Source organism: Aotus nancymaae, unplaced genomic scaffold (genome assembly GCF_030222135.1).
Source record: "Aotus nancymaae isolate 86718 unplaced genomic scaffold, 86718_ANA_hifiasm-v0.15.2.pri h1tg000059l, whole genome shotgun sequence".
NCBI lineage: Eukaryota > Metazoa > Chordata > Mammalia > Primates > Aotidae > Aotus > Aotus nancymaae.
Window position 1 is genome coordinate 43,436,502 of NW_026988473.1, and position 22,837 is coordinate 43,459,338.

Sequence of the window (22,837 nt, forward strand, 5' to 3'; positions counted from 1 at the left end):
GGAGAAATAAAAAATATTTTCTAGACAAGCTAACACTAAGTGAATTTGTTACCATTAGACCAGCCTTACAAGAGATTTTTAAGGGAGTTCCAAACATAGATACAAAAGAATGATACCATCTACCAACAAAACACACTTAAGTACATAGCCCAAAGACCTTATAAAGCAACCACGCGATAGAAACTACAAAGCAACCAACTAACAACCTCATGATAGGATCAAAACCTCACATACCAATATTAGCCTTGAATGTAAATACTTTAAACACTCCACTTAGAAGGCACAGAGTGGAAAGTTTGGATTGAAACACAAGATCCATTTGTCTGCTGTCTTGAAGACACCCATCTCATACATAACAACATCCATAGGCTCTAAGTAGAGGGTTAGAGAAAGATGTGTCATGCAAATGGAAAAAATAAAAAGAGCAGAGGTCACTATTCTTACATCAGATAAAACAGACTTTAAGCCAACAATAGTAAAAAAGGACAAATAAAGGCATTACATAATGATAAAAGGTTCAATTCAAAAAGAAGACTTAACTATCCTACATACATACACACATATTCAACAGTGGAGCACTCAGATTCGTAGAACAAATACTTCTAGACCTACAAAAAGACTTAGACAGTTACACAATAATAATGGGGAACTTCAACATCCCCACTGTCAGCATTAGAAAGGTCATTGAGGCAGAAAACTAACAAACTTTAGACTTAAACTTGTTGCTTGGTCAATTGGACCTAATAGACATCTACAGAATACTCCACCCATCAACCAGAATATATATTCTTCTCATCTGCATGTAGAACATACTCCAAGATCAAACACATGCTTGACCATAAATCAAGTCTCAATAAATTTAAAAAAATCAAAATTATACCAATCATACTGTCAGACCACATGGAATAAAAATAGAAATGAATACCAAAAAGATCCCTCAAAAGCACACACTTACAAATAAATGAAACAATGTACCCCTGAACGACTTTTGGGTAAACAATGAAATTAAGGCAGAAATAAACAAATTATTTGAAATAAATGAAAACAGAGACACAATGTACCAAAATCTCTGTGATGCAGAAAAAGCAATGTTAAGAGGAAAGTTTATAGTGCTAATTGCCTACCTCAAAAAGTTAGCAAGATCTCAAATTAATGATCTAACGTTACACCTAGAAGAACTAGAAAAACAAGAGCAAACTAACCCCAAAGCTAACAGGAGAAAAGAAATAATTAAAATCTGAGTGGAACTGAATGAAATTGAGACCCAAAAATCCATACAAAGAATCAACAAACTAAAAGCTGGTTATTTGAAAAGATAAATAAAATTGATAGACCATTAGCTAGATTAGCAAAGAAAAAAGAGAGAAGATCCAAATAAACACCATCAGAAATGACAAAAGGTGACATTACAGTTGATCCCACAGAAATACAAAATATCCATGGAGAATATTATGAACACCTCTATGCACACAAACTATAAAATCTAGAGGAAATTGTTAAATTACCAGAAACACACAACCTCCCATGATTGAATAAGGAAGCAATTGAAACCCTGAATAGACCAAGACTGACTGACTTCTGAATTAGAATCAGCAATAAAAAGTCTCCAAAAAAAAAAAAAGCCCCAGGTTGGGTGGATTCACAGCTAAATTCTACCATATGTACAAAGAAGATCTGGTACCAATTTGACTAAAACTATCCCCCAAAATTGAGAAAAATGAGGAGGAAGGACTCCTTACTACCTCATTCTATGAATGTTACCACCCTGGAATCACCCTGATACCAAAACCTCACAAAGGCACAATGAAAAAAGAAAACAATGGGCTAATATTCCTGGTGAATATAGACACAAAAGTCTTCAAGAAAATAATAGCAAACTCAACCCAACAGTACATCAAAAAGTTAATTCACCATGATAAAGTAGTTTTCATTCCTCAAATGCAAGGTTTGTTTAACATACACAAGTTAATAAATGTGATTCACCACATAAACAGAGTTAAAAACAAAAACCATATTATCATCTCAATAGATGTCGTAAAAGCTTTTGATAAAATCCAACATCGCTTTAAGATAAAAATTCTCAAGAAACTAGGAATCAAAGGAACATACCTCAAAATAATAAGACCCATCTATTACACACCACAGCCAATGTCATGCTGAATGGGCAAAAACTAGAAGCACTCCCCTTGAGAACTGGAATAACACAAGAATGCCCACTGTCACCACTCCTATTCAACATAGTACTGGAAGTGTTAGCCAGACCAGTCAGGCAAGAGACAGAAATGAAAGTCAACCAAATAGGAAAAGAAGAAGTCAAACTCTCTTCACAGATGATATGAGTCTATACCTAGAAAATCCTGAAGACTCTGTCAGAAGGCTCCTGGAACTGATAAACGACTTCAGTAAAGTCACGGGATACAAAATCAACATACAAAAATCAGTAGCATCTCTATACACCAATAATGTTCAAGCTGAGAGCCAAACGAAGAATGCAATCCCACTTACAGTCGTCATCTCTAGGAATGTATCTAACAAAGGAGTTAAAGGATCTCTACAAGGAGAAATACAAAACACTGGTAAAAGAAATCATAGATGACACAGACACATGGAAAAATATTTCATGCTTATGGATTGGAAGAATCAATATCATTAAAATTGCCATACTCCTCAAAGCAACCTACAGATTAATTGCAATCCCTATCAAAATACCAATGTCATTTTTCTTTTTCTTTTTTTTTTTTTGAGATGGATTCTTGCTCTGTCACCCAGGCTGGAGTGCAGTGGTGTCATCTCGGCTCACTGCAATCTCTGCCTCCTGTATTCAAGAGATTCTTCTTCCTCAGCCTCCTGAGTAGCTGTGACTACCTGTGTGTACTATACAGCTATTTTTTTTTTTTTTGGTATTTTTAGTAGAGATGGGGTTTCAACATATTGGCTTGGCTGGTCTTGAACTCCTGACCTCAAGTGATCCACCCATCTCAGCCTCCCAAAGTTCTGGGATTACAGACATGGGCAACCATGCTTGGCCCCAATGCCATTTTTCACAGAACTAGAAAAGACTATTCTAAAATTCATATGGAACCAGAAAAGAGCCCAAATAGCCAAAACAATCTTAAGAAAAAAGAACAAAGCTGGAGGAATCACATTACTTGACCTCCAACCATACTATAAGGCTACAGTAACCAAAACAGCATGGTACTGCCATAAAAACAGATTCATAGACCAATGGAACAGAATAGAGAACTCAGAAATAAGGCCATACACCTACAACCATCTGATTTTTGACAAAATTGACAAAAATAAGCAATGGGGAAAGGAATTCCTATTCAATAAATGATTCTGGGATAGTTGGCTAGTCATATGCAGAAGAATGAAACTAAACCTGTACCTTTCACCATATATAAGAATTAACTCAAGATGGATTAAAGATTTAAATATAAGATCTCAAACTACAAGAATCCTAGAAGAAAACCTAGGAAACACCATTCTGGACATCAGCCTTGATAAAAAATTTATGACTAAGTTCTCAAAGCAATTGCAACAAAAACAAAAATTGACAAGTGGGACCCAATTAAACTGAAGAGCTTCTGCATGCAAAAGAAATTATCAACAGAGTAAACAGACAACCCACAGAATGGGAGAAAATATTCGCAAACTATGCATCTAACAAATGTCTAATATCTAGAATCCATAAGGATTAAACAATTGAACAAGCAAAACACAAATAACCCCATTAAAAATGAGCAAAAGACATGAACAGACAGTTCACAAAAGAAGGCATACAAGGGGCCAACAAACATGAAAAAATGCTCCACATCACTGATCATCAGAAAAATGCAAATAAACACTACAATGAGATATCATCTCATTCCAGTCGGAATGGCTGTTATTAAAAAGTTAGAAAAAAAATGCTGGCAAGGCTTATATTGTTGGTGGGAATGTAAATTAGTTCAGTTATTGTGAAGAGCAGTTTGAAGATTTCTCAAAGAACATAGAACTACTATTCAACCCAGCTATCCCATTAGTTGGTGTATGTCTAAAAGGAAACAAATTATTCTACCAAAAAGACACATGCACTTGCATGTTCATTGCAGCACCCTTCACAATAACGCAGACATGGAATCAATCTAGATGCCCATCAACAGTGGACTGGATAAAGAAAATGTGGTATATATACAACATAGAATACTATGCAGCCATAAAAGAGAATGAAATCATGTCCTTTGCAGCAACATGGATTAAGCTGGAGGTCATTATCCTAAGCAAATTAACACAGGAACAGAAAACCAAATGCCTCATGTTCTCACTAATAAGTGGGGGCTAAATATTGAATACATATGTACATAAAGATTGCAGTAATAGAAACTGGGACTACTAATGTGAGAAGGGAGGGAGGTGGGAATGGGTTGAAAAACTATTGGGTGTTATATTCACTGCCTGTGATGGGATAATGCATACCACAAACCTCAGCATCATGCAATATATGCAGGTAACACACCTGCATATGTATCTCCTGAATCCAAAATAAAAGTTAGAAAAAATAAATTAAAAAAATACTATTTATAATAAGATCCAGGCATAAAATATGTAGGGATATATTTAATGAAATATGTTTAAGACCTCTACATTGAATATACAAAATATTACTGAGAGAATTTAAAGATGATCTAACTGGAGAGACATGCTATTTTCACAGACTGAAAGACTGAGTGGTAAATATCAATTTCCTCAAAATTTATCTATAGATTAAATAAAATCCCAGTAAAAATCCCAGCAGTCTTTCTTGGGGGGTAAAAGTTGACAAGTTGATTCTAAAATTTATATGCAATTGAAAGTGTCCTAAAATAACATCAACCAAAAGAATAAATTTGGAGAACTTAGACTTTCTGACTTCAAGACTTAGTGTAATGTTATGGTAATCAAGACTGTAGTATTTATGTGTAGACAGGCAACTGGAACAGAATAGCAGGTTCAGAAATAGATCCACATTTATGTTGTCAATTGATTTTCAACCAAAGCGCCAAAGCAATTCCAAAGAAAATGATAGTCTAAAAAATGCTGTCAGAACAACTGGCTATCCGTATGGGGGAAAAAAAAAAAAAGAACTTCGCCTGTTGGAAGTAAAACTCCCATTTCGATCACTACTCTATGTCTACTCTGAATACCTCACTTCTGACACCAGATGTGTGGGATTTATTTTTCCCACACCAAGCAATTCTTCACTTTTTGGCGGACATTGAGTATGTGTCCTAGCATTTAATTCAGTTATGAGATGATCTACCTAGAGATTATATCAGCTTCCACAGGTTAAGAGTTCAATCCCACGACACTGCCACCACCTCAGACACAAGTTGTGAATCCAGATTGTCATTTGTGTTTCTCTGACCAGTCTGCTGTAAATAAGAAGTTCCCACAATGCCATCCTTTGATCCAGTAATTTTCTAGAATGGCTCAAATAACTCAGGAAAATAGTTTGCTTACTAGATTACTGGTTTATTATAAAAGGGTACAACTTAGAAATAGCAAGATGGAAAAGATGCACAGGGAAGGAATGCAGAACTTCTATGCCCTCTTCAGATAGCCACACTCTCAGCACCTCCATGTGTTTACCAATCTGGAAGTTCTCCAAACCCAGTCTTTTAGGAATTTTTGGGAAGGCTTCACTACATAGGCATGATGAACTACTAATTCAGTCCATATCCCTCTTTTTTCCCCAGAGGAAGGGGGAAGGGAATAAAATTTCAAAGCTTATACTCATGGCTTGGTCTTTCTGGTGAGCAGTCTCAATCCAGGATGCCATCAAGAGTCACCGTATTAGAACAAAAAATGCTGCTATCACACAGGAAACTTCAAGTGGTTTAGGAACTCTGTTGTCAGGAATCAAGGTTAAAGATAAAGTATCAGAACAAAAGATGCTCCTAGCACTCCTATCAGTTAGAAATTACAAGGGGGCTTTAGGAGCTCTGTATCAGGAACTGGGGGCAGAGACCAATATATGGATTTCATATTATTTCAAACCCAAACCCATATTTCACACTATACACAAAATTAATTTAAGATGGCTAGGGACTTTAATGTAAAAACTAAAACTGTAAAATCTCTAGATGAAAACATAAGAGGCTATTTTTGCAGTCTTGCAACATTAATACAAGATAATGGAATTTGTTTTTTTAGACAGAACCTAGAAAGCACTAATGATAAAAGAAAAAAATTAATAATGTGGACTTTATCAAAATTAAAAACATCTAGTCATCAAAATATATTGTTAAGAGAATGAATAGGGATGTCACAGCTAGGTAGAAAATATTGCAAAAACATGTCTGACAAATGTCTTGTATTTAGAATTGTAAGCAATTCTGTAACTCAATAAAATTAGACAATTAACCCTTCCCCCACCAGAAAAAGATAAAAGACCTTTAATAGGCATCTCAGAAAGCATTATATACAAATGATTAATAAATATATGATAAAGTGCTCAATGCCATTAGTATCTGGAGAATTCAAACTAAAACACATTCTCTAGAATTGCTAATACTTTTTTAAAACTGACCAAACAAACTGGACAATATCAAATATAGGTAAAATGTGAGACAATTGAAATTCTCACACATTGCTGGTGGGAATATAAAATGATATGACCACTTTCAAAATTGGTCTGGCAACTTATAAAGTTAAACATAATTCTAACTAAAATCTAGAAATTCCGTTCTAAGATTTTTACCCAAGAAAACATGTTTACAAAAACATTTGTACAAGAATGTTTATAGAAGTTTTATTCATATTAGCCAAAACTGGAAACAATTCAAATGTTCATCAATGCAGGGTGATAAATAAATGGTCCTATATACACAGAATGGGATACTACTCAAAAATAAAAATGAGTCTTTCACTGAAATGCATGACAGCATGGATGAAATTCAAAACATTTTGTTGAATGAACAAAGCTATATGAAAGAGGACATACTGAATTTATATGAAGAACAATAATTTGTAATGAACAAGAATAGGCCAGATGAATCTATTGTGATAGCATTCATAATAATGATTGCCTCTGAAGGGGTAGGTATTGACTGAGAAGGGGCAGGAGATATCTTTTTGGGATCATGGAACTCTTCAATATGTTGATAGAGTGGATTTATATAGATGTAGAGTTTTATAAAATAGATTAATAAATTAGAATACAAAGGCAAAAAACAGACCAATATAGACATGGAGACTTCATATAAATAGACGTGGCAAGTCAATAATTGGTGCTGGGACAACTGGCAAGCCACATGTAGAAATGAACTTGGATCCTCATCTCTAACCTTATACAAAAATAAACTCAAGATGGATCAAAGACTTAAATCTAAGACCCGAAACCATAAAAATTCTAGAAGATGTCATCAGGAAAATGCTTCTAGACATTGGCTTACGGAAAGAGTTCATGGCCAAGAAACCAAAAGCAAATGCAAAAAAAAAACACACACACACAAAGATAAATAGATGGGACTTAATTAAACTAAAATGCTTCTGCACAGCAAAAGAAACAATCACTGGAGTAAACAGACAACCCACTGAATGGGAGAAAATCTTCACAATCTATACATCCGACAAAGGACCAATATCCAGAATCTTCAAGGAACTCAAACAAATTAGCAAGAAGAAAACAGTTTTATAAAAAAGTGAGTCAAGAACATGAATAGACAATTCTCCAAAGAGACATACAAATCGCCAACAAACATATTAAAAAATGCTCAATGGCTGGGAATGGTGACTCACACCTGTAATCCCAGCACTTTGGGAGGCTGAGGTGGGTGGATCACCTGAGGTCAGGAGTTCCAGACCAGCCTGGCCAACATGGCGAAACCCCATCTCTACTAAAAATGCAGAAATTAGCCAGACATGGTGACGCACACCTGTAATCCCAGCTACTGGGGAGGCTGAGGTGGGAGAATCACTTGAACCTGGGAGGCAGAGGTTGCAGTGAGCCAAGATCATGCCACTGCACTCCAGGCTCCAGGCTGGGTGACAAAGTGAGACTCCATCTCAAGGGAAAAAAAAAAAAAAGCTCAACATCACTAATGATCAGGGAAATGCAAATCAAAACCAAAACTGCAATGAAATATTACCTTACTTTTTTAGGAATGGCCATAATTAAAAAACCAAAAAATAATAGATGTTGGCATGGATGAGGTGAAAAGGGAACAATTTTACACTGCTGGTGGGAATGTAAGCTGTATAACTACTATGGAAAACAGTGTGGAGATTCCCTAAAGAACTAAAAGAAACTACCATTTGATCCAGCGATCCCACTACTGGGTATCTACCCAGAGGAAAAGAAGTCATTATACAAAAAGATACTTGCACATGCATGTTTATAGTGGCACAGTTCACAATTGCAAAAATATGGAACCAGCCCAGACACCCATCAGTCAATGAGTAGATAAAGAAATTGTGGTATATGTATTATGGAATACTACTCAGCCATAAAAAGGAATGAAATAATGGCATTCACAGCAAGCTGGATGGAATTGGAGACTATTATTGTAAGTGAAGTAACTCAGGAATGGAAAACCAAACATTGTATGTTCTCACTCATAAGTGTGAACTAAGCTATGAGGAAGCAAAGGCATAAAAAATGATACAATGGACTCTGGGGACTCAGGAAAGGGTGGGAGGGGATGAGGGTTAAAAGATTACACACTGGGTACAGCATACACTGCTCGGGTGATGGGTATTCCCAAGTCTCAGAAATCACTGCTAAAGAACTTATTCATGTAACCAAACTCTACCTGTTTCCCAAGAACCTATTGAAATAAATAAATCAGTAAATATACAATAGCTAAAATATACTTATAAGCACATTGTTTAGAAATGTGGAGCCAAAAGTACCAAAAGTAACACTTAAAATATTTGAGAGTGATTGCCTTTGGGTCATATGAATGAGGGTGGGAAAATGTGTGGTAGAGGTCCATTGTCATATAAGCTTTTTAATAAAACTGAATGTTTTACTTTCTGCAAGCATTACTTCAAGAAAAGTAAAATCAATTCAAAATAAAAAGCATTTACAAGATGACCTAGCAATGTTTTTTTTTTTTTTTTACTGCTTTTTACAAATAAGTGAAAATAAGTATATTCTTAGGACTTAAAAGAAATCAGGCCTTGAGCAAAAAAAAAAAAAAAAAAATGAGTCAAATTAGATAACTTGACATTAGGTCTACAAGAAATACCAAGATTTCTCCCTCTCTTTCTGATAGAATTTCATGAGAATCTTTGCGTATAGGCATTCTTACGATGCCTGCTATGAGGAATGCTTTTATTTTCTCAATTGTAAATGTAGAAGCAGTAGTTAGGAGATAGGAATGACTTAGAATGAAGGGTTATTAATAGGTATGTTATCGGGCACCACAAACTTGGAAACCTCAAAAAAATTCTGCAATTGAATGATTTGTATACATAATTTTAATAGTTCATTTATTAAACTATATGCTAGTCTCTTGTTTAGCATAGTATCTACATATACATAGTCAATGAATATAAAACTATACTATTAAGACGATCTAATATTCTAGCTTATCTTTATGTACAACCTTATACTCTCAGGAAAAATGAGATATTACTCCCACTACTTGTAGGTTGTATGTTTTTCTTGTGACATTTGAATGACCATGCCAGTCAATGTATTCCATGCAACTGTTGGAATGACTTGCAATGGTTGTAAACTGTACACTCATGGAATGCAAATACCATATATGTTTTTCTTACTCTTTTTATATCTTAGCATGCACACCTATACATTTGGAAGTAGCTCAGACAAATCATTCTTAGTTCTTTCATTTTAGGAGTTTTAGTTTGCCTTAAGGGCATCAGAAAATAAATACGAACACCACAAGGAGTTCATGAGCCCTCCTTGTGTAACTGTAGAGCAGTGAATGTTAACTGTTGTATATATGACTTTGCTTGTGAATATTGTTACAAACAGACCAAAAACAAGTTTGCTAATTACAACACACCTCTTATGTAAGTTTACAAATAACTGTTAATCTTGGTAGAAAAGAAATTAAATCTCCATTCTCTTACAAATATAGGCACACAAATGAAAGCAGAATGAGAAAGTTCACATTTCAAGTGCTTAGATTTGTCAATTGATAAAATGGAAATAGTATTTTTAATAACTGCACAGAAGAAATTTGTGAAACAGTAGGAAATATATTAAAATAAGTCCACAAAATTGTGATAGTTGGTAGCTGAAGTGGCTCAAATAAAGTTATGGCAAAAAAGGTTAATGAATTAAGAAAGAGCAGGCCCTATACCTATTCTCCTAGATCCAGTTGATATGGCCCTATTCCAGGAAAGGTGGGTTGGTACTTCATTTTCCTATTGCTATATTTGGAAAAATCACAAAATTGCAGAAATTCTGGGTCAAAAGACTTCAAGTTAAAATAATTATATATGATCACTTATCTTACATAGATATATATTGTTTTATTGATATTAAATGTAATTACTTGATTTTGACAAAAACTTTGAGTGTTTCTTGTACTTAAAGAGTTTTCCAAGCCAGGCATGTTGGCATGGCCTGTAGTCCGAGCTACTTGGGAAGCTGAGGCAGGAGTGATCCCTGGAGTTCGAGTCTATCTGGGGCAACATAGTGTAGAGTTTTCCAGTGCTGATGATTATAGTGTGTTTCACTGCCTGCCACCCACGAGGTCCTTGTAATTTTCTCTATTGTCATGTCCAGCTAGATAATATATATTCATATGAAAAAACCAGTGATACATTAAATCTTTTATTGGCTTTGCCAAATCATTTCTTAAACATTAATGGATAAAATGTTAATCTAAAAAATGCTATTTTAAAAAGAGAATAGAAGCAAACCTGGGAATTCCACTGAAAATTTAGACATATTACATAAGAGATTTTGTACTAGTATTGATTTTGAAAACCAAAGTAGTTGTACAAATTTCCTCTTGTTGTGTATTAAACCTGAGCTGTAAAGGTAGGATTATAGAAGTCTACTGGTGATTTGTAACCATCTTTTAGCTAATATAATATCAAGGACCAAAATGTTGCTGGTTCAAAGTAGTTTCTTCGTTCCTTATGTTTAGGTAATAATGGTCTTAATATAAATTGTAATGCTCATTTTTATAATCAGCTTACATTTAAAAAACTCTTAATTGAATAAAGTCCAATACATGAATATGTTTTATTTATTATAATTTTAGAGATAGTTGAAACTTAACAGTGAAAAACATTCAATTTCAATAATAATATCCACATAAATAAATGCCTATGAGTGGTGAATACTAAATGAAAATTTTAAGGACAAGTAATTATTTCATGTTGCATTTTTTCATGGTAAATGAAATTTTAATTTTGAAAATGTAAATGTGTTAGTAAGTTCAGAAATTTTTCCTAATTAGATATATTTGCTCAGTTTGTGCAAATCCAGGTACTGTTACATATTGTACCACTTGCTTCATTGTTCTTCTCTTTAAAAAATCTTTTCCTTTTAGACTAATATAAAAGTATCAGAAATAAATTTAGAAAATAACTCATCTAGGCAATAGAAACAACATATTTCTGTAATTTATTAGACTATACTTATTCCCTGCTGAATAAAAATAAAATACATCATAGGCAATAACCAAAATTAGAATTTATTTGGTTTCTCTAGTGGATACCAAATATGCAGCTACTAGGCCATGGACAGGAGATTAATGCCTTATGAAGAAGATTCATCATTTTGAGTAAAGAAAAATACCCAAATGAATATTTTGAAACTTAAATATTTTTTTAAAAAGCACAGAGCCTGGTTCCTGGTTTCATAAATAATACCAAAGACAATTAAACTTCAGTCATTTTTAGTCTCTTTTTTTTGGTAATATAGGCTCATGATTATCACATCCAACTCCTGAAATATTCATTTGACATTATATTAGATAGCTAGTACTGTTATTGTCTTGCAAAAGCACAAAATTTTCAGTTTTATCATTATATTTTCTCACAATGGTGATGTAGTAGTTAATGTGCTCTTCAATTTCATAAACAGCTAACACCTGGCTTACTGAGACTAACACTTTCACACCAATAAGTAAAACTTGGTAAGACGGATTGTCTACTGCACAGATCTTATGCTGTAGTTACAGAGTTAAGAAGTCCTTGTTATTATGAATGTGCATTATGAGTATATTGTACACAGTCCTGGTATGCAAATGTGTAGCATTCAGAGAAGTGAAATAATTCTGTGTTATTATTATCTTTGTAAATTACATCTTAAGAGTTTTTGAGGACTTTATGATGGCATTTTTCTATAGTCACAGTCATACAGTATGTGCAGCACAAAGTGTTTTCTTTCACTATTAACAATAACTGAGCCAATGAAAATGCTTTTTAAATATACACCCGGCAAGCAGTTATCTGGCTCTTCCTTCTTACTATCCACAAACCATCTTTTATCTTCCTTTAAGACCGAATATGAAACAGCTTTGTAAACATCTGTTTTTCATTGTTAATTGTCAGGAAAACTGGGAATTTAAATGCTTCTTTGGAATCCTCCTAATCCTATCAAGGAGAATAAGTTGCATATGTTTATCTTTTCTTCTGTAGATTGTTCCTTTAGACTTCATTAAAAAAAATACACACATAGTATTCATTCACTTTCTAAAAATTACTTTTAAGATTATAATATTTCAATAGATATTTTGAGGATATTGCTTTGTAGTAATTAGATTGGCAACATGGGCCATATTATATGTTAAAAAGGTGCATGATAAATATAGACTTTAATGTGTCTTTTCAAATCATGTTCATAGTTTTCTTGGGCATATTCCATATTGAAATGTGCAATAAAAGAAAACATAAAGAATAGGTACTTGGTAGCTAAATAACAAGTTAATTTAGAGCTCCAAATCTTCAGCCATAATTATTCTCTAGGAAACATATGCTTTATTTTCATAGGCTTTTTCTGTTCCAATAATCAAGCCATTAATGTCAACGGAATATCTCTCGCAGTAATATACTAGGAAGGCTTTTGCAATAATACAGTGTGATTTCCTTCAAAATGAAAAGGATCTCTTGCAATAATTACTTTAAAAATATTAAAATTCTGCTCTAGTTGTTCTGAATTTATAATGTAAAAGCAAATGTACCTATCTCTTGAGAACAGAAACAGCATCCATAATTTAATAATTAAGTAATGTAATAACCAATATTTTTTCTTACCTATTAATAGACCTAAATAACAAGAGTATGAAATATTAAGAGAAGTGGTTGGTTATTAGTAAAAACTTTTTCTTCAGAATGTACTCTTTTAAAATATTTTGTAATCTTTATTAAAATACTATCTTTTTCATGCTATTGGAATGCATTGTGAATTTTTCTTTTTAAAAGGCTCATGCTCTATTTCTAAATGGGTAGAAATTGGAAACTTACTATTCACTATTTATATCTGCTTTTCAGTTTTTGCTTTTCAAACTTGTATTGAAGTGATGTAGAACTAGGCCTTATCACTGCATATAAAATTATTTGAAATGACATATTGTCGCAGTTTCTATGACAACCATATCATGATGCTGATGCTCTTAAAAATATCTGAAATATGCTAATTCTAGTGAACATAGTTAACACTTATTTGCTTAATATTCAGTTTAGTACTAAACTTCATCAACTTTGAAAGTAGGTTGATAACATATTGTGTGGAATTAAAAGAGGTTTTTGTATTGAGCTTTTGAGTTTAATATTTTCTCCTAGAAGTCTAATATTCTAGAACTTTAAGTGTGAATAAGTGAAGCTTTTCATTTGTTATTATATTAAACAGACATGAATGAACCTGAGGATGATCATTGTTGCAGATTCTCACTATTGTTTTCTTCCTCCACTCCCCCATTTTAAAGGTAATATATTCAAACTCATAGAAAACATTCTGATGAAAGTGTAAAAATTCAATAAAACCCAATGAGTTATTTAAATATTAGCAAACATCCAGATACTTGGGAAGACTGACTTATTTTTTAGCTTTCATTTGTTTGTTTGAATTTGGGAAGATAACATCTCTATCTTATATGTATCATTATGATACATGCTAAAGGCATAAAACTTACCAAGTTATGGAATAATTTTGCATAGCAATTATATTAAACACTTTGACTTGAAATACAGTTTGAGTTTTCTGTTAGAATTGATTTAAAAGTAAAAGATGCTATTTGGAGTTGGCTTATAACTATACATCCTAGTTTCAAATAAAGGTGTTTTTTTACAGATATATCATTTGATAAGTCAGAAAACTTATTTTTAGAAATGTATACAATTTGTTGATTAATAAAAATAACAGGTAATTTCAATAACATGTGCCAAATAGAATGAAATATTATCATATGGAATTAACAAATATTGAAAAGAATGCTTCTGCTGGCATATTTAATAAATATTAATTTTCAGTATATATGCAATAGATTTTTAATTAATATTAAGTCATAAAAGTAAAAAGATAAATCCTTAGTTAACAAACTTTTAATTGTTTGTTTTACACATACTAGGCACTTAGTAAATATTTAAGTGTGAATAAAACTGTGGAAAATAAGCAAAAAGTCTCCAATATGATTGTAATGTTAAAAAAAAATATGCACACAAAAGAAATCCTGTATTTAGAAATTTAAAAAATACTATGGGATTTCAAAGAAGATTTTTAAGTAACAAAATTTAAAATTAGAGAATTTAGTCAAATTCAGTTTTAAACACAATGCTAAGAAATAATAAAACAAAATTGCTGAGGTAAATTATCAAATTTTTAAATACTAGTAGTAAATTATTGTTTTATTGTTTCATATTTATTGGTGGGAAGTTTTACAGCATTATTTTTGTGTTCCTTGTTTGTCTTTTATTAGGTATTCAAAAGGATCTATACTGATTTACCAGATTTTTTCTAGGCTGGCTAAAATGTATAATGAATGAAATAGTGGTCATCTTTGTGAATGGCCAACCTCAGATTTGGGAAGAGGCAAGTGGGTCTATAAACAGAGAAAGGTACGTATGAAGGAATGCACATGCTTTAACATTACTTGATGGTGAAAAGATAACACAGCATCTCAGAAGGATGTTATCATGAGGGGTACTTTGAAGTTTAGTGACTAAAGTTTATTTCTGTGGTTATTATCCTATAACCCTTCCTTATATTTTTCCTTTGTGTGTTTTATTGTGATAATCATTCTTACTTGTGTAATTATTTAGATCGCTTTTAGTTAGAAAAAATTTCAAAATTCTGTGTATCATTGTAAGAGAAACATGTAGATGAGTGATAGAAATTTCACTTTTCATCTGGATGTTTCAGAGTGTTAGTTTTGGCTGCCTTAAGCAATAAAACAATGATTACCTTAAAAATATATATTTTTTCAGATAGCACTTTAAAAATATTAGATCTGGTATTGTTAAAAATATAGCTGACGTGTTTTTTGGGAAATTTGTAGCAGTTTACAATGTTATGGTTTCTATCACATTATTTATGGTGTTTTCATTTCCTTATATTTTGCCATTAATATTCTATTTATGGTAAAGTGGAGTATATAGACTGAATAGTGACAACTCCTCCTATGTTGTAGAATTTTTGATTAAAAATCATGGAATTGGTTCCTGACTGCATATGTGATGTGTGTTCCAGTTTTGTAGTCACTGGATTTGTTTAATTCCTACCCTGGTTTAGTTTCTACCAGTTACGTTAAACTTCATGTGTATATATTTTCCATTTAAGATAAAATGAACTGCCAGGATTATGTATGGTAAAACCAAGAGGCCTCTGAGTTAAGGCTCTCAGGACATTGTACAAGTCTAATGTTCTTGTATGAGGTTGGCCCACCCCACTGCAACTAAGAAATGAGATGATTTGAGGGCTATTACATACTTAAGGTTTTCATAGTGGATTAGAATAGCATTACTTAGCACAGGTGTTTCTATAATTGGGATTCCCTGGGAAAATTCAGTACTGTTCTCAATAACATTCAGCTTTCCACGTAAATGGAAGCGCTATCCAACATTAATTTGATAGGCTGGCATGAAACAGGGAGTGGGGTCTGGCTTGGGGGCTTGTTGCTTGCTTTCTTGGACAAGACATTTCTTTTTGTCCATTAGCACTGGGTTGCTGTGGCTATATTTTTTAATTTTAATTTATTCCATTATTTATTTATTTATTGCTGACCAAAATACTGAATGGCCCAGCCGAAGTCAGCCAGGGCTGATTTACACTCATAAAACAAAATAGTTCCCTAGTGTCCCTTTTTCTTGAAATAAATAGAATTATTCTCAATTTATAAAGTATAAACAATGTCTGTGCATCCAAGTAGCAGGGAAATGACTGAGGAACCCTTGGGGCACAGTTCACTGAGGAGGACCTTCAGTGTGGCCTTGCAGATGTCCCCAAGCCTTACAGGCAGTGACCAGGAGGAGTAACAAAGAACAACCGCAATAAGTTATTTCAGGATTTAGTTAGGAGGTTCTTAAGCCTGGCATTCTTTTAGTGCAAGGCGTGAACATAGGAAGAACGGTGAGCGAAAAAGGCTTCCATAGTGTTAGGAATGGGAAGATAGAAAATTATTGATATAATTAATAACAATCTATCATTTTACCTAATCCATTGTTAGACACTCAGAAGGACTGATTTCCTGAGAAATGGGCGACTATAGAGCTGGGAAATGTTCAGCTCTCGCAGCAGGCGGCCGGGCTGCCTGAATGTCCTTCTTTTGCACGCAATTCTGATATCGGAGACCTCCGTTTGAGACCCTAGGTCTGGCCGCGTCCCTGAGTCCCTTTGTCTGTCTCCTGTCCCGAAGGTGGAGAGGAAGCGGGAGATGATTCCCCGGGAGTACGGAGTCAGCTCTGAGCCAAGGTTACTGCAGAAGAGAGCTCGGTCTTTGGCCAGGACCGGAGCAGTTGGTATGTCTCTTCGAAGCTGCTCCCACCCTCTGCCACTGGGAGTTAGTGCTTGGAGTTTCGGAGCCACAGCCTGTCCTGGAGCTTGCAGACTCTTTGGCCCGCAGCTTTGTACTTTGCTGGGAGAGTTCGCCTTCGCCAGATTCCAGAATACTGGTTTCATCTAGTTGGAAGTTTTAGCTCTCACTCTTCTCAGCCCGAGTCTCTGAGGGCAGACGGCGCCTAGCTGGGCCCGCTCGCCCGCAGGGCGCCCTCCCTTTGCTTCTCTTTCAAGCGGTCCCGCGAGGTCTCCAAGGCTGTTGGGCCGGTGTCAGCTGAGTTCATCTCTACAGCCCTTAGCTGGGCGCAGTCTTCCCCTCGACCTCAAGGTGGCGACTTAGGCACGTAAACAAAGCTCGGCCAAGCCTGACCGCTGGCACCCTCGCGGTTCATCCACGGAACAGTCTGGTTTCCCCGATGCTCTCGAAAGCGGGCTGAATTGACTGTAAAGGGACTTCCGTTTAGATGAGGAGTTCGGTCAGAATTTCAGAATACGCGAGCGCGCGCGTCTGTGTGTGTGTTTGTGTCTCTGTGTGAGTATGCGTGTGCTCGTGCGTCCTCGCGCGCTCGTGGAGGCAGCGGGAAGTGGCGATGGGGTGGAAACCCTTGGCCGAACCCGTTTGGGACGCCGCGAGCCTCTTCTGCATCACCTGAGCCCGCAGGCCGAGCGACCCAGAGGGCTGGGGCTTCGGAACCACTCTGCACCCGGAGATGCCTCAGAGTGCGCAACTAGCAAGACAGAGAGGCTCTGGTCGCTGCCGCCAGCGGTAGATTTGTTAATCTCGTTTTAGTGACACTCATAATTTATGAGTGGAGAGACCTGAAAAATAAAGCCCGTAGCCGTGCTTGTGCCCTTCTCCAGGGTGCATGCTGGCTGATCTGAGTGGCAGGGGTAGTTGCGGGTGGGGAAGAGAGACACAGACAGCGAAAGAATAAACGTGCGGCAGTCACACAATCTTACCTCCGGGACGAAAGGACACGGTTCCTAGAACTGAGATTTCCATAGCCCGTCTGCATCCCAGCTGTTTTTCCCGTAGGCGCTTTTCTGCCTAACACCGCCTTCTGACTAACTTGGACAAGGCTGGAGCTTCCCCCCTCCTTTTTTTCTCCTTTTTTTTTTTTTTCTTTCCAGACATTCCCTAAACTCAACCCAGGGCAAATCCAGAAGTCGGTACAGTACAGAGCTTCCATTCAATCGTGGGGGGGAAATCCCGTTTACAGTTTATCTTAGGCAGATGGAAGAAGTAGATGGTTACAGGACTTTGGCAGAGTGCGTGGGGATGGCATGGGGTGTTGGTGTCAGGGAAGCGCGATTTCTCTTAGGTTTTGGTGCTGCAGGTAAGGCTCCCAGATTCCAGCTGCCCTTGTGCAGAGCTGCAGTTGCGGTGAGAGTGGAGGGTGATCCGCGTCTGATTAGAGGGGAATGGAGGAGGGTGACGTGGGGGAGAAATGGACCCTGTACAGGCTTCACGGACACACATTGTCTTAGTTCGTGTCTGTGCCGTCTACGCTGCCTTTGGGAGCTTTTTGAGTAAAGTAGTATACGCTAGGCTTTTTCTCCCCTTCTTCATTGCCATTCCTCCCCGCCCCCCACCCGCTTCAATGTGTTTAAAAATAAGTGAATACCCTTCTGAAATAAGTGAAAATTCTTTCTTTGACTTTCCATTTGAGATGCCCAAAGGATTAGATAAATGAAACTTTATTTACGGAGGAGTTTATCCAGAGACTCAGCGACATCTCTGGTCTTTGGCCTTATTCTAATTTTATGGTGGTAATTACCCTTCGTTTCTTTAAGTGCAATAGATTTATTGCCTTAGAGACTATGCACAGTTTGATTGAATTATTCATTTTTTTTTCTTTGGTGTAGACTGCATCTGGGGACTCTGATGTGACGTGTAGATTTTTTTTTTCAGGAACAAAGGGAATGTGGAAATGAAAGAGAGAGGGAGAGAGAGGCTGGCAGATGTAATGAGACGCGGTGAAGGTGTACGCAGACTGGCACTCCCACTCCTCCCTTCTGCTCTCACTGCAGCCCTGGGTAACTCGCAGGCTAACACAAACAGCTTTTCTCCCGCAGCCTGCCCTCTGTCACTGTAAGTACATCAGCCTTCTCTTATCAGCATGCAGATTCCAGCCATGCACTCCCTTAGCCTGGCTTTGCACCTTAGACAGCAGAAGCGCATTTAAAAATTAACTTTCCTAAGCTAGGAAAGGCATGTCTGTGAAACTTATTTTTGATTTATCTTTATTTTTCTTTGGAAAAAAGTTCATGCATTTTTACCACTTTTTCCCCACCTCCTTTGTGGCGGTGCTCTGCCGCTACTGTCGCTACCGCTGTGATCTTCCTAACAGAATGACACGCAGATTCAAATGAAATTTAATGTTATTCTCTATCCATTTAAAGTCGAGGGACAATGCCTTGTCCTTTTGCAGAAAGACGTCTTAAAGAACGCAGGACATTATTCAGTTTGCTTTTTGCTTTTGTTGCTGAAACACGAGTTCCGACCTCTTTGAGGCAGAATCCCAAGGGCACTGTTATTTGGGAGTTCAGGTTATTTGGTTACTTCAAACTTAAATGAAGTGCTATGGGCAGCTGGAGTGTTGGTATGTTTGTTATCCCCGTTTAAGGAAACCAATTGCTAAAACTTCTCCGTACTGTACTTAAAGTTTTAAACTTCTTCCCGTCTGGCTTTTACACTCTCTCATTTATTCTTCGTTTCAGTAAAAGTTCTTCTCGGTGTTTGGGAGTGATTGACATTTATGCTTGTCCAATTTATACGGTAGCAATGAAGTCCTTCCTGAAAGAAGTTAGCAATATGAAATCATGTAGGTCTGAATTGTCCGCCCGGATGGTGTAAGGAGTCTTTCAAAGCGGGAATTCGAGGTTTTAATAGCCGTTATGATTTTTGCCTGGGTGTCTTAAATATTAACTTATCGAGCAGAATTAATTGCGTTGTACTTCCCAAGTTCAGGGGGACCTCTCTCCAGGGACCGTGCGCGCCTTTCCTTTTGCGAGTTCGCGCCTCTTCTCTGTAGGTGCGAGGCCAAAGTTAGCAAAGCCGAATTGCCTTTGCTCGTTGCGGTGCGCAGGGACATTCGGACAGCACAGAGGCAGCGACTGTTGCGGGCAGGTAAGTCAGCCCCACTCGCTCGCTCCTCCATCCCATCCAGGTTCCCCCAAGCTCAGCGCCCGGGATTCCTTCGTCGCGCGGGGCTCTAACAAGGGATGTGAGCTTATGAGTGCCTGGATCTGGCTACGGTGTGCCTGGGTGCCCTCTGCTCCTCCGGGTACTTCTCCGAGCCCGCAGGCCGGTTCGGACCAGGTAGGTGGAGAGCCCAGCACTTTAGCGGGCTGCTGCGCTTTCCGCCTCTCCCAGTGCTTGGTAGAGTCAGCGCCCGAGGCTTTAGAGGAAACCCTTATCTCGCACCCCCGCCCCCAGGGCCACGTGTCATTCCTTGCACAGCCTGAAGTGCGGCATCGAGACCCCAAACTTTAGTTTCCTTTCTTTATGGATCAATATTGTTACTTGCTCCGGGTTCCGCCTTATCAATTTACTTTGTTATCAGTTTATTAGATAAAATCTAAAGAGGGTTTCTGCAGCTCCTTTTCGGAAGGTTCATCGGCCGGGTATTAGGGCCTTGGAGGCCAGAGATCTTGATAATGTCTCCTTCTTTTCCTTCTTGCCTCCCACCAGCGACCTGCGTCTGGTCGGCAGGGTCAGTCTTGCTCACCAGAACCCCAAGTGCTCTGTGATTTAAAAAGATGGACGCGCTGGTATTTGGAAAGCCAAACTTGTCGCAGCAAATTGGAGGACCCAGTCGCGCTCCAGCCTTTTGGTCCCTGATGTTTCACCTCTCTAGGTGGCTTTTCCCTGAGGACTTCGTCTTTGAGACTTAATCTACACCCCTCTTCTCTCTGCAGGCATTTAGGACAGGTCCTTCAATGTAGACCTCTTTAGGCTTTGGAGAGGTTTTTTGGCCCCTGTGGTTGAGTTCCAGGACAGACAGTTGAGGAGTGTGAGGCTCTGTTCCAGGCCCAACCACTCTCGTACACACAGAGGAGATCTGACTCCTGTTTGGGCTAGAAACACCAGTCTGAGCTTGCCCCTTGGGCCTTAGAGGTCAAAGGGCCAGTAGGCAGTTCTGGGAGCCCTGGACTTTAAGAGCTGCCCAGCGAGGTGCCAGGGCTTACCTCTCGGCCTCCAGGCTCTGGTGCCTAAAGACAGACTTTCCAATCCTGAAAGTCACCGTGGGTGGTGGAGACACAAGATTTCTTGCTGGGGACTAACTCTCCTCCCAAAAATCATCAAGTCAGTTTAACTCACAGTCCCCAAGCATTGTATTTCCTCCTGGGCCAGGAGCATATGACTATTCCTTCTGCCCCACTGATCATAGGTGCTCATCTTCACTCTTATCTCTGTCTTTTTCTTATTTGGAGTTTATATGAAACCAACCTGGAGTATACTTTAAAAAGGCAGTATATGATCGACTGCTCAGCTTGTTCCATCTTCTGTGTTTGCATCCTGTCTCCGTTTTCTTCAAAGTTAATGTAACAGAGATGAGACTTTCTCCCCTTTATCTTTGATCACTTCATCTGTGGGAGGTCTTCCTCATGTTGGCAACTTTAGATTGCCATGCAACTTTCTGATTTCTTTAGTCACCATTCCTGACTCTCCTTTTCTGGTCCATATGTCCTTTCATAAGTATCTTTCCATGAAGTGTCTCAAAGAGGCCATCTCATATCAGTTTCTGTACAGTAAGGATCTCTCCTTCACAAATCTCTGTAGATTATGCTGGTGCTTCAGCACCTCTTTCCCAGCTTTTATCTTGATGTAGTTTTGACTTGCCACTGACCTCAGTTTCTCAAATCTAGTCTATTTCTTTGGGTCAGGTTTAAGGCAGGCCAACCTCACCTTGTGCACGCTGCCTCTAGTTAGCCCTGGGCTGCTATCAAAGCTAGTTTTCTCATCTATCTTTTATATTCTGCATCTCTACTACGTGAGACCATGATTATTCCCTGTCCTGGTCCTCCAGCTTTTTTTTTTTGCACTGAGATAAAGTTTCAGGTGTCTACTTCTTTATGACAGTCTGTAGCCTTCAAATCTATAATCTACCCTACACATGAATCAAAGGGAATGTTTTTTTGGGGGGGTCTTTTATTAACATAATTTTCTACACATGACTTAGGCATTTATATATGTCATCCTGGGTGACTGAAACCGTTTTCATCTTCAACAACCTTTAATCCACCTGTCTTGAAATTGTTTCTCCAAATCTTTTCCTCTACAAAGTTGAGGTAATATACATATATCACCACTCAATCCCATACAATGCAGACTTATCCACATAACAATTGTGGAACTATTCTATTTATTGTTGTGAAAGTATAATAACTTTTCTTTGGTGGTTTGTACATGTCCTGTTATTTATAATAATTTGAACCTATAAACTACATAATCCATATGGCCCCCAAGAACACTGCCACCTACATAGTTAGGAATCTCCTGTGTGAATTGCTTTTACTTTTTTTCTTTCAATGCCTCCTCCTCCATCGTTTAAAATGTTTCTCTTCCCCCATTTGCTGAGATCCTACTAACTGGTGTGTTTTCATCTCTGCTTCCTTCCTCTTTCTTTTCTCTCTTTTGACTGCTTCTCTTTTTCATTTTCCTTCATCCTTCTTATTGTTCAACCTAATATCCACCCTTCTTGTCTTCTCCCTGGCCTGCCTGTTCCCCTTCTCTGTCTCACGACTCACTTTTGTGGTCCAGTTCTATCTCTTAGAACTTAACATTCAGCCCATACCTCCTTCTGTCGCCTAACTTTTCCAAAGCACAAGCTACCATTCCTACATTTTCCTTTACCATTTGACTTCCTCACTTTCTCCAGTTTGCTCCTG